Genomic DNA, 13,146 nt, shown 5'->3' with positions numbered 1-13,146 from the left:
TTTTTTTGAGAGACAGAGAGAGAGAGAGAGAGAGAAAGAGAATTTTTTAATATATATATATTTTTTAGTTTTCGGTGGACACAATATCTTTATTTTTATGTGGTGCTGAGGATCGAACCCAGCGCCCCGCGAATGCCAGGCCAGCCCGTTACAGCTTGAGCCACATCCCCTGCCCCACTCAATCTATTTTAAAGAAGGAGCTATTTCCCAATTTTAGAATCACAAATAAGGCCAATTAGATCTTTAAACGTGTTGCAATTTTGTGTTTTGACATCTTAAGCTTTTGCAATTTTTTTAATCAAAAGAATCTAACTGATATTGCTATCTACTAGCTATGCAATTTGGGGCAAATTACTTAACTCTCTGAGCTGCAGTTTCCTTCAACTGTAAAGTGGGGTCAATAAACACTGCCTACTTGGATTATTATTAATAATAATTTTATTTTTAATTTTTTTGGCACTGGGATTGAATCCAGAGGTGCTTTACCACTGAGCTACATCCCCAGCCCTTCGTATTTTTTTTTATTCTCAGACAGGATTTCATTAAATTGCTTAGAGTTCTGCTAAATTGCTAAGGCTGGCCTTGGTTTGTGATCCTCCTATTTCAGCCTCCTAAACCACTGAGGTTAAAAGTGTATGCCTCCATGACCAGCTGCCTACTTGAATTATTGTGCTAATTCAATGCATGTGAAGGGTTATAGTAGTGCCCAATTGTGTGTATAACAAATTATCACAAATTTCGTGGCTTAAAACAGCATGATTTTATTATCTTATAGTTCTGAAGATCAGAAATTTGAAACAGGTCTCACTAGACTAAAACTAAGATATCAGCAAGGCCACAGTTCCCCTCTGAGGCTCTAGGGGAGAATCTATTTTCTGGCCTTTCCAGCTTCTGGAAGCTTCTCTCATTCCATGGCTTTTACTTCCCATCCTTCTTCAAAGCCATCAATGATATCACTCAGATTTCTGCTTCTGTCATCACATCCTTTTCTCTGACTCCTTGTCTCCCTCTTTCACTAATAAGGAAACCTGTGATGCAATGGAGCCTACTCAGATAGCCCAGGATAATCTCTGCCTCTCAGGGTTAGCTGATTAGCAATCTTTTTCTTCCATCTGCAGACTTAATCCCCTTGCCATTTAACCTAACATATTCACAGGTTGTGGGGACAAAGACAGGGACATCTTTGGAGAAGTGGGAGGAGTTATTTTGCCTCCCACGGGGTGTATCCTAGTATGGACTTGTACTTCATGCTCTATTAATCATTTTCATTGCCTCTGAAATGAGATGTAGACTACTTCACCCCACGTGATGAGAATGGAAGAAGGTTTTTTGGAGAAAACAATGTCTGAACAGAGTCCATTTTAAAATAACGCCTGCCATTGGTTGAAGAGCTCAGACACTGTCCAGTTTGCATAACCTATTTGCTATCCTCATAATAATCTTGAAGATAAATATGATTATTAGCCCTATTGTACAGACACAAAAACTGAGGTTCAGAGATGTGGAAAATATAGTCCCTTGTTAGCACTCATTAGTTGGTGGAATTAGAAGTCAGTTTTAATGAGAGCAAAAGAAAACAATAGGTCTAAAATGTGGGGCACCATAGAGAAGGCAGGCTCAGAAGGGGCCTTGTGTTGTGGATTCCCAGATGGCCAAAGGATTGTGCCAGGGGGCCAAGAAAGATATTTGGAAAGAAAGTGTACAAGAATCTGGAAGAAATTTGGGATGATGTGGAAGCTATAATCCATTTAATTTACAGATTTTATAAATACTTTGAAGTGTCAGAACAAGAAAGAATATGTGAACCACCTAGCTTAATGTTTTATATATGGGCCCCATTATGAGTTATGTTTTATATATAACTCCCATTATGAGTTATGGAATGAGATAGTAGCAGAGCAGAAATGGGAGACCAGATTCTGGGCCCCAGCCCCACACCCTCTCTGGAATGCAGGCAGCTACCCAGGTTCTGAACAAGGTGAACCCTGGGAGAAGTTCTGCATTCTCAGTTCTATGAGAGATATTCCCTCCTCTCCTGCAGACCAGCAGTTTGTGCCCAGAAAATACAGGAGTTACAGCGTTGGCTGCTGTTAGACACAGTGGCCTCTTGGGGGCAGCAGCATGAGGCAGTGTCTCAGAGAGAGCTACAGATGGAGGCTATAAGAACAATATCTATTTGGTTTATCGTTTCCTTCATTTCTAGAATTATTGTTTGATTATTTTTTATAATCTCTATCTCCTGATAGAGGTGCTTAACTTCTTCTTTTATCTGTTTATGTAATTCATTCTCAATGTGTTCTTTCGCTGCTTGAATTTGCTGTCTTGTATCCTCTTTAAGGTTCCATTCCATCTGTCTAAGGTGTTCCTTGAGTTCTTTATATGACCATTTTTCTGATGACTCTAGGTCCTCCTGAATATTTAGGCTGCCCTGCATTGTTTGTACTCCTTTTCTTCCTTGGTTTTTGAAGCTGCTCATGTTACTTCTTGTTCTGTTTGACTGATGAATTACTGGGAGGAAAGGTATTAGAAGGGAAGGGAAGAAGTCACTAAAGAGAATGAGAGTAAGCAGGTAGAATTCAAGGAAGGGGGGATAAGATAATTGAAAAGAAATGAAAAGACAAAAGAAGAAAAAAATAGGAAATAAAAAAAGAAAAAAAATTTAAAAAATAATAAAAAAATTAAAATTAAAATTAGAAGAAAAAAAATTTTAAAAAAATTGTAAAAAAAATTTAAAAAAACAACAAGAAAGAAAAATGAAAATGAAAGACAAACCCAAATCAAAAAAAAAAAAGAGAAAAGAAAAAAAGAAAAAAAAACTAATAAATGCAGTCTTAGAGTTTGATTAACTTCTCTTCCAGTAGGTGGCGCTGTGCCCACCAGGCCAAGTTTCTCTTGTCAATATGCGGGAACCAATCACTGTGCAGCAGCTCCTCCCAGACTGGGCGAGTCTCCAATCCTGAGTGCCTAGGGCCTCCTCTTGTGTCTAGTCACTTCCCACTTTTCCTCTCTGCAGCACTTACTATGATCTAACATGCTGAGCATTTAACTCGGTTATCGTCTATCTCCAACTAGAATCTGGACTCCTTGAGGGCAATAACTTGGTTGTTTTGTTCACTATTATATCCCGGTGCCTAGAATTGGTACACTATAGGTGCTCCATAAATATTTATTGAATAGGTGCATAAATCAAGTCGCCCAAAGACAAGTTCAAAGAAAGACGTGTCTCTCTGAAGCTCAAGTGGAGAATATTAGAGGAAAAACATCTCTATTGATTTTGGTGACACTGGCCCTTCTGACTTAAATGCAAGGGCACTTAAATGTTCAAAGAGGAAAGGTTCTTCTTTGTTGAGCGTGTGCCTACTTTGTTGGCAGAAGTGAGGGTGGAAAATTGTTTAAGTTCAGCAAAAGCAGAAGCCAGATGACTGCGCTTCCTGCAGCCAACAGCCTCACAGCTCTAGAGAAGATGTCTCATTCCTGGGGCAGTTGTCACATAACCTCGTGTTTCCATTCTTAGTTTTAGGACTTGGAATACCTTTGTGTATTGTTAAAGCAAGAAGCCTTGTTTCTGAAAATGTGATGGCTTGGTCCTGGCATGTAGAGACCTCTGGAGGTCAACAAAGAGTTTCATGGAAGGAATTGAAGTCGAGCTCCTAGGTCATTTAGCTCAGAGCCTGCCACATCCTTCTCCTCTGATCGAGCTCCCTCCCACGGCCTATCTGCCAGGATTATGCCTAGCTTCCTAACTGGCACTCCACCTGCACCCCTCTGCCCTGCTGGGTTTCCAGAGGCACCAATTTTAATTACAGTCACTTTCCTGTCCAACACCTCCAGCCCATGCACAAAAGGCCAAAGTCCAATCTCTCTAGCCTGATATTTGAGCCATCTGGCATCTGACACCAGGGCACCTGTTTCCATTCTTGTTAATGTCTCACCTTCCTTTATCTTCCGGGTCATTTGACCTAGTCATCTAATAGGTCCTGAGCTTCTCCCCAGGCACTTAGGTTTCAGCTGTCTCTATGACAGAATGCCACCCCCACTCTCTCTGGCTATGCAAGCCATATATTTTGTTTTTTCTGAAATCTTCTCAATCTTCCATACCTCAGTGGCATGGCTTCTCTCTCAACACAGATGACATCATTATCTGAGCCTACCTGTAGCTCTTCTTGAAGACCCAGGGAAGAGCTCCTTCAGTTCAGGAAGGGCTGAGCAGGAGGGCGGTTAGGTTGGAAGGACTCCGCAGGGCTACAGAGGACCCTTCAACACCAATGCTTCACACCAGTCTCATCTCTGGAACCCCTCCCCAACCTTTAGGCCTTTGGCCTTTCTAAGCCCCACCCTTCATATCCCACCTGCTCCCTATATCAAGGATTGTGTTCTGTTGTTGGCATTGCCCTTCCAGCCCCTCTTCTCTTCATGGAGCTCAATCTTTCACAGTATGAACATCTGTCTCCCAACACTGGATATATCTATAGCATTGAACATTTTGTATTTTTCAAAAGCACAAAACCCAAGCACAAGCCCACTACTGTGTCTAGTGCTTAGCTAAAGAAGCTGCTACTTGTCCCAACTGGAAGAAAAATGATGTCTTGATCCTTACTGAAAGATATTATCATACAGTGTGTATACAACCTAAAGGATTTTCAAGAGTCATTTTGACTAAATAGAATTTCTACTTTCAGTGCTAACTCTAGAACCTTCCTCAATATATGGTGTAATTCCATTATGTTTATTTCTGAGATAAGTACAGATTTTATTTGGACAAAGTATGATCTACATAGGTAGAGACCTTTGCCCAAATGATCTCCTGAGTCCCAGGATGTCTTCCTCTACAGGGGGGGAGTCCATCTTGAAGAATTCAAGCTGTGGATCTGAGCTCTGTGTCAGAGCTGGGGGCTGGCTCCAGGATGCAACAGTCTTCTGATCCTCAGGTCTGAGAATCATAGAAAATGACTCATCAGACAGCATGAAGAAGAAGAGGGCAGGTGAGATTCAGCTTCTCTGTGATTTTTGAGGCAGGAATCTGATTGTGAGATTACATGAATTGCATGGGGACATGGGCATCTCTTTTTCTGGCATAGAATAGGATAGAGGTGTCATAATTCTGGAGCAGTCAGGTGAAGACAGTCTCCTGATTGTCACATAAATAATAGTTCCCTTGGTAGCCCAGTTCTGCAGTGTATTTTGTAAATTGTTCTCATAAGCTCAACCCGGACAGGCTTCTTTGAGCTCTTCATATCAACCATGGATCAATTTCAAAAGATAAAACCCACTTTAGTTAATTTAAGCAGGAAAATGTTTCACTACAGGGGCGCGAGGGACCTTCCTTGATAGAAGAGCTGAAAAAATCAACTAGAGGTAGAGGTTGCATGACTGACCCCCTAAATCCCCAAGGGAGCTGCTACATGGGTCATCAGGAAGCCCGTGGCCCCAGAACCACACCATTGCTGCCACAACCCTCTGTACTGAGAAACTAATGTGACTCCATTTTTGAAAATAAATAATTAACAGCAGCTTCTACCTCAAGGCCTGTCCTAAGGAAGGGGGCATGACCCTTGTCCTTGGAAAAACCCACAGAGCCTTTCTAGGCACATACCCACCCTGCTGAATTGTTTGTTTGCAAATAACAGGAGAGATCTGTGGCGCCAGGTGTCCTAGGTGAGGACCCATAGCAACCCCTAGCAACTACCAATCAGCATGAGCCAGGGAAAATACCTGGGATGCCAGACGACCCCCCAGTAGTTTATGGTGGTCGACAACATGTTGGGAAACAATGTAGTTTAGCACATACACCCCTCGTGGCTTAAACCAATCAATTCAAAGGAATCCCCCTCTTGTACTAACCAATCATCCCTACCCAACTTGTTCCTGCCAGTGAATGTGCTAATCAATGTTAAGAGTTGTTGTTTGATTTTCCCCGGAGTATGGAATGATTTGCTGTGTGATGTTGTGATGCATAGAGTATCCCCCAAAACATATAAAATCTCACTGAACAAAGGACTGGAACTCATTCCCTGGGACCGCTGCATCGGAACGGTTGTGAGTCCAGGCTCAAGCTTGCAATAAAGACTCTTGTGTGATTGCATCAGACTCGGCTCCTGGAGGTCTATTGGGGTCCCACAAATCTGGCATTACAGTACCACAAGTCTCCATGATTAGCAAATTGTCAATAATCAGAATGTGTATTAATCAGCTTCCTGACACTGTGAAAAAATATCTGAGATAAATTAAAAGGAGGAAAGATTTATTTTGGATCACTGTCTCAGAGGTTTCAGTCTATGATCACTTAGCTTTTTTGCCTTTGGGCCCGTGGCAAGAGAGTACATCAAGGCAGGAGAAAACAGCTCACCTCCCAGCAGCCAGGAAGCAAAGAAAATGAGGAAGGGGCCAGGGTCCCAATATCCCCTTCAAGGACACATCCCCAGTGACTAACTTCCTTCTACTAGGACCTACCTCCACTACCCCTCAGCCATACCACCTGCTGAGGACCAAGCCTTCAACGCATGGCCTTTGGGGAACATTGATGATTCAAACCCTAATAGGATGCCACCATAATCCAACACCACAACCAAGGCTCTAGCTGCAGGCTCACTCTGTACCTGCTACAGGCTCTATGAGCTAATGCTTCTAGCTCTGCTTCTTGGTGTCAGAAAGTTAGCAATTGAACATTGGCATTTCTGCAACAGCCACTAAAAATTAGCAGACCTGGAAGAAGTGTGGCTTCCTCCTCCCCTTCACTTTCCATAAAAGCTCCTCTGATCAGCTAAACCTAATCACACTGAGAATCCTGCCATAAGGAGGAGAGAGAGCCAGGTATGATGGTTCATGCCTATAATCCCAGCAACTCAGGAGGCTGAAGCAATTCAAATTTCATCACAAGTTCAAAGCCAGCCTCAGCAATTTAGTGAGATCCTGCCTCCAAAAAAAAAAAAAAAAAAAAAAAAAGGATTGAAGAAGCAGTTAACCACCCCGGTTCAAATCCCAGTACTGAGAAAGGGAGGAGAATTTTAGCTTTCCAGCTTCTTGAGTGGAGGAAGGGACACAACAGAGAAGGTGAAACTGATGCTAAGCACCAATCCACCATTATATACTCATTTCTGTTACCATTAATTGGAGGAGACTCAGATGTTTATGAACCAAGAACCCTGGCCAGCGCAGGTTCAGTCTCGCAGGGAGTTCACCACATCTAGAAGATGCCTATACCAACATGTGACTACTACAAAAAAGTTTCCTTTCATTCTGAGCTGAAACCCATGATCATCTGGCTTCCACCTGTCCCAGCCTTACTTTCTTGGACCAAACAGAATCTTGTGTCTCAGGTATGATAGAAGAAATAAAGATAGGTGGAAAGGAAACAATTGGGAGGAAAGAGGGACTGTAGTTTTAAATCTAAAACTCGAAAAGTACCCTCACCTTCACTCCTCAGGTCCAATAAAACTTGGAGTACTGTAAATCTGGTTAATTAGTGCTTCAGAATGTATTTTTAAACTAATTAAAAGAAGCCTAGATGCTGGGCACGGTGGTGCATGCCTGTAATCCCAGCGCTCAGGAGGCTGAGGCAGGAGGACTGTGAGTTCAAAGCCAGCCTCAGCAACTTAGCAAAATCCTGTCTCAAAATGAAAAATGAAAAGGGCTGGGGATGTGGCTCAGTGGATAAGCACCCGTGGATTCAATCTCTAGTACCAAAAGAAAAAAAAAAAGAATTGAACTCATTAGGCCTATGCCACCCACTTACACTTCTCATGATCACATTTACAAAGTGTCCTTTAAAAGAAAAAGTCTAAGGGGCTGGGATTGTGGCTCAGAGGTAGAGTGACCGGCTAGCATACTTGAGGCACTAGGTTCAATCCTCAGCACCTCATAAAAATAAAATAAAGATGTTGTGCCCACCTCTACCTAAAAATTAAATATTTAAAAAAAAGAAAAAGAAAAAGCCTGAGATCCCCTAAAACGTATCTCTGCTCCCTCTCCCTCTGAATGGATGTCCTGCTATATTGTTTGCTTTCCTGAATAAATCTCTGCTTGTCCTCTTTTGATACATCCTGAAATTCCTTTATGTGGTGTCAGTCAGGAATCTGCCAGGGCTGAGTTGGGGTCCCCTTTTCCCTTCTGGGGGATCTCCTCATCCATTGACATTTCCATTTATTTGCACTTTAGGGATCTGAGGATGGTGTTTTAGAAACTGATGCTCCCAAAACTGTGCTGAGAAGGAAGCCCTGGCTCCAAGGAAAGACGTTGAGGAAGCCAAGCACCCATATAAAAGTGAGAGAGCTCAGGAATAAGGAGACAGCATGGGCTGTCTCTGTCACCCACTGAGAGAAGAATATATTCAGAGTGTCTTAGTGAAGGCAAAAACCACAGCCAATTCGTAACTCCCAGGCCACTGAGAGGCTGTGGAAACCAATTAATTCCAAATGTATTATATACAGTGTGCTAAATTGGTCACCAGAGGGAGTCTAGATATAATAGGATCTTTGGCCAGAACCATCATTAGAACAGTTTATATTTGGAGAGCTTTTTCCTCCTTCTTTCATCAGAAGGGCTCCCAGCACCTTGCCACCACCTGTCTCATTAACAAACACAGGACCTCAGTGTGCCAGGCAGGTGGCCAGTCTCATTATCCCACTTTTTAAAGAAGGGCACCTAGAGGTCAAGTGACTTTTTTTCACATCATTCTAATTAAAACCTTCTGTAGCTGTTATTTGCAAGTTCATGGGCTCCTTAAAAGCTTTGTCAGTGGTTTCAAAAGCCTAATTCACTTACTGATTGTTTTGATACTCCCATTAAGGAGTAAAAAATAAATGGAAAAGGGTAGTTTTGTCCTCATTTTGGTTATGTTTGAAGGTCAAGAATTTAGTTTAAAAGGAAGAAAGAAAATTACCTCTGAGGCAAGATTTATTTATTCACAATACTTCTGGTTTCCTACTTTGACTAAATATTACTAAATATACAAAGACTGAGAACTTGACCCCAAGACCCACAGCCTAGCTGGGAAGGACCATCAGGGTGGCCCAGACGAAGATAAACCATTTCTGGATTGAGTAATATGGAAACGCTTCACAAAGAGATGGCAAAGGACAGGAAAAACAAAACAAAGCAAGCACTGGGCATCTACTCCCTCCTGTGGGGCATCCTGAGGACCTGGCCAAGGAGTCCTGGATGCCCAGATGGGTCTGGTGCCTGCTCTGTCCCCAGACTTCCAGCAAATGCTGGTGCAGCCCACTACCTTTCCACAAATATTATTTTGGCTTATACTAGTATGAGTCTAAGGTTGTTAAAGAGACTTTCTGGGCAAAAGCAAAGAGTGAAGAATCCTGGAGGAAAGGAGGACCAAGTGTTTCAGGGAGCTGGGTAGAGCAGAAGATTGGCAGTGCAAGCAAAGCCTGAGCTTTTGCATTTTCTTAATGTAGTTTGTTTTAAGTGGCAAGCATACTTTTTTTTTCCTCTCCTCAGTACTAGGGATTGAATCCAGGGGTGCTCTATCACTGCACTACACCCTCAGCCCTTTTTATTTTTAATTTTGAGACAGGGCCTCTCTAAATTGCTTAGGGCCTTGCTGAGTTGCTGAAGCTGGCTTTGAACTTGTGATGCTTCTGCCTCAGCCTCCTGAGTAGCTGGGAATACAGGTGCACATTGCTGTGCCCAGCACAGACACACATTTTAAAAGTGTACTGCTACTATATAAAATGCTATCTTTCAAGGGCCATGGGCAGAGGACACACAAGATTTTCTGTATCTGTTTTGCAATTTTCTTTGAGCCTATAATTATTTTAAAATAAAGTTGTTGGTTTTTTAATGTGTTGCTATTTACTTGGCCACTGAAGACTGGTGTCTGAATCCCCACCTCCTATAAGGTGTGGGGTTGGGGAAGGTTCAACAGTCAGGGAAAGGAAAGGGCCAAGTGGGGGGGTGGGGCATAAGCTGAGCCAAAACTACCCTGGAGGGCTTGAGGGGGCGGGGGCAATGGGCAGGTCAGGAAGTGGGGGAAGTCCAGGAGCCTAGGGCAAGGATCAAGTTAGCTAAGTGTACCAGGCATTCAGAACCTGGGAGGAGGGAGGGAAAAGGGAAGGGAGGGAGGGAAAAGGGAAGGGAGGGAGGGAGAAAAGAAGGAAAGAAGGGCAGAATGGAGCATGAAAGATGCCTCCTGGGTCTACTGCTGTCTGAAGTTAAAAGTGCCTGGCACTGGGCTGGGGATGTGGCTCAAGCGGTAGCGCACTCGCCTGGCATGCGCGCGGCCAGGGTTCGATCCTCAGCACCACATACACAAAAAACAAAGATGTTGTGTCCTCCGATAACTAAAAAATAAATATATTAAAATTCTCTCTCTCTCTCTCTCTCTCTCTCTCTCCCCCTCTCTCTTTAAAAAAAAAAAGTGCCTGGCACGTTTTGGCCCCCTGGCATGTGTTGACCCCAGCTGAAGAGGGCCAGGGGAGAGGTGAAGGCACAAAGATCATTTCTCCGTTCCTTTGGGCTGCTGTAACAAAAATACAGTAAACTGCAAAACTGCATGGCTTAAACAATAGGAATCCAATTCTCACAGTCCTGAAGGATGGGAAGTCCAAGATCAAGGTAGATTCCAGGGAGGGCCTGCATTCCAGTTCATAGATGGCACCTTCTAACTGTGTGCTCACGTGGCAGAAAGGACTAGGCAGCCCTCTGGTGATTCTTTAATAAGGGCATTAATCTCAGCCTTTTTTTTTCTTTCAGTGCTGGGGAATGAGCCTTACACATGCTGTACCACCGAGCCACATCCCTGGCTCTACTGGCCTCATTCTTCAGGGCACTTCCCTCCTGACCTGATCACCTTCCAAAGGCCCCACCTCCCACATGACCCATCAGTGGTGATTAAGTTTCAATGGGTAGATTCTGGAGCTGCACAAATATTGGCACAGCAGATAGGAAGAGCAAGAAATGGGTAAATGGGAGAAGAGCAAATCTTTGTCACTTTCTGGCTGTGTAACAGATACTGAGTCAATGGTCACATGTGGATTTCACTTAATCCTCACATAACTCAGTGACAGATGGCATCATCTTCAGTTTATAGACGGAGAAAAGAAGCTCAAAGAGGCAAAATGACATCTTGGGACATACAACTAACAGGTGGCAAAGTTGGTAAGAATGAGCAGGTCTGTTGGCTCCAAACCAGTGTCCCAGTGCCCCAGTTCCCCCCTCAACTCTAGTGGCACAGACTGTTCACAACATTCTGGCCTTATTTTGAATTATATCTGCATATCAGAGAAAACATTCAGCCTTCATTTTTGGGGGATTGGCTTATTTTGCTTAGCATGATAGTCTCTAGCTCTATTCATTTACCAGAAAATGCCAAAATTTCATTCTTCTAGAAGGCTGAGTAATTTTCCATTGTGTATATATATCTCACATGTTTTTATCCATTCATCTGTTGAAGGACATCTAGGTTGGTTCCATAGTTGAGCAATTATGAGATGAGCTGCTATAAACATTGATGTGGCTGCTCATATCCTTTTCTACCATTTATTGTTAGGAATTTTGATCTTTACCAATCTCGGGGTAGTTTTTTTTTTTTTTTAATCAGCTTTATTGAGGAGCTAGGAATGGATCTCAGTGCTAAAGTACTAGCCTATCACCTGTGAGGCCCTGCGTTCAATCCATAGCCACACACACACACACACACACACACACAATCAGCTTTGTTGAGGTATAGTTTACATATGATACTCAAGATAGTCTTGACTCTATCCTGCTTGGTTTCTTACCTTAGTACAAATTCCCTCTTTGTGCAAGGCAGTCATGTGCCCTCTCTATCCCCACTAAGATCTCAGCCCCACTTGGATCTTTACTGATTTTAAGCCTCAGACACTTTCCTATTCATGGCTTTACATGTACACCACCTGTCTAATGCCCACACAGTTCTATGAAATGACTATATCACCATCCTAGGGACGGGGAGGCAGAGGACACACCAGCCAGTGGGAATGCTTAGTTTAAACTGAGGTTGTTTCAAGTCCACACCCCATAATCTTCTGACTTCCTCACTCAGACTTGTTGGAGTCAGACCACCAGTACTTACCTCCCAGCTCTGCCATCAATTGCTGTGAGACATGAGAAACTCCCTTTCTCTTTCCAGGTCTCTGCAATGAATGGTCAGAATTGCCAACTTCCATGAATTGGGTGGAGAACAGGGCAGGAAGTAATCTAAGACTCTGTGGACCCCAGTCTTCTATTCTGGTCAGAGTGAACAGAGAAGCAGAAGAAAAGCAAATTCTTGCTCCCTGAAACACAGACAGTATTTCTCCAGGCACTCCCGAGTCCTGAGCTGGGGGGGCGGTTGCAGAGAGAGTTCCCCATTTCAAGCATTTATCCAACATATGCAGAGCAGGCCTGCCTCATCAAGAGGCTTCCCTTATCCCAGGAACAAATTACAAAGGCAGGTGGAAGTCGTTATCCTTGTTGGGAGGAACAGGAACTTGCCCAGAGGCCTTGAAAGATGATGAGAATGAAAACCAGATTTCACAGGGTTATGGGAGAAAGGAAACTAGAGTTCCCACTTGGTTATAGAAATGGGGGTGCACATTTTTCAGAAGGGGAAAAATGAAGCATAGAGAGTCAAGTGACTTGCTCAAGGTCACACAAGCTTTAAGATCTGAACACAGGGGCTGGGGTTGTGGCTCAGCGGTAGTGCACTCGCATGAGCGAGGCCCTGGATTCAATCCTCAGCACCACATAAAAATAAATAAATAAAATAAAGGTATTGTTTCCAACTACAACTAAAAGTAAAAAGTAAAAGTAAAAAAAAAAAATGTGAACATAGATCTCTGGAATTCCTGGTGCAAGGCTCAGCATCTCCCGTACCTCCTGCAGTGGGCCAATCTGCCTTACCCATAACCCACGTGACAGAAAATTGGGGAAGTCCCTGCTGCTGGAGAGGAGGCAGTCAGTTGGAGTTAAGTCTTGATGACACTAATAGGATTCATCTGCTGAGCTTCCTAATTTAATTGGGCTTTTATTATTTGCACATTGATGATGCTGTTGCATATATTACCTTTGGATATTTGGCTAAAACGACTCTGTTTTTGCTCCACAATTTCATGGAATCTTCAGAGATGGAAATCTATAAAGGGGATACATGGAAAATTCCAAAGGTGTGTTTCAGCCTGGGAACACATTTTT

Source organism: Spermophilus citellus, assembly GCF_964194105.1.
Source record: "Spermophilus citellus genome assembly, chromosome: 4".
NCBI classification, from domain to species: Eukaryota; Metazoa; Chordata; class Mammalia; order Rodentia; family Sciuridae; genus Spermophilus; species Spermophilus citellus.
Note: the sequence above shows the minus strand (reverse complement) of the source record.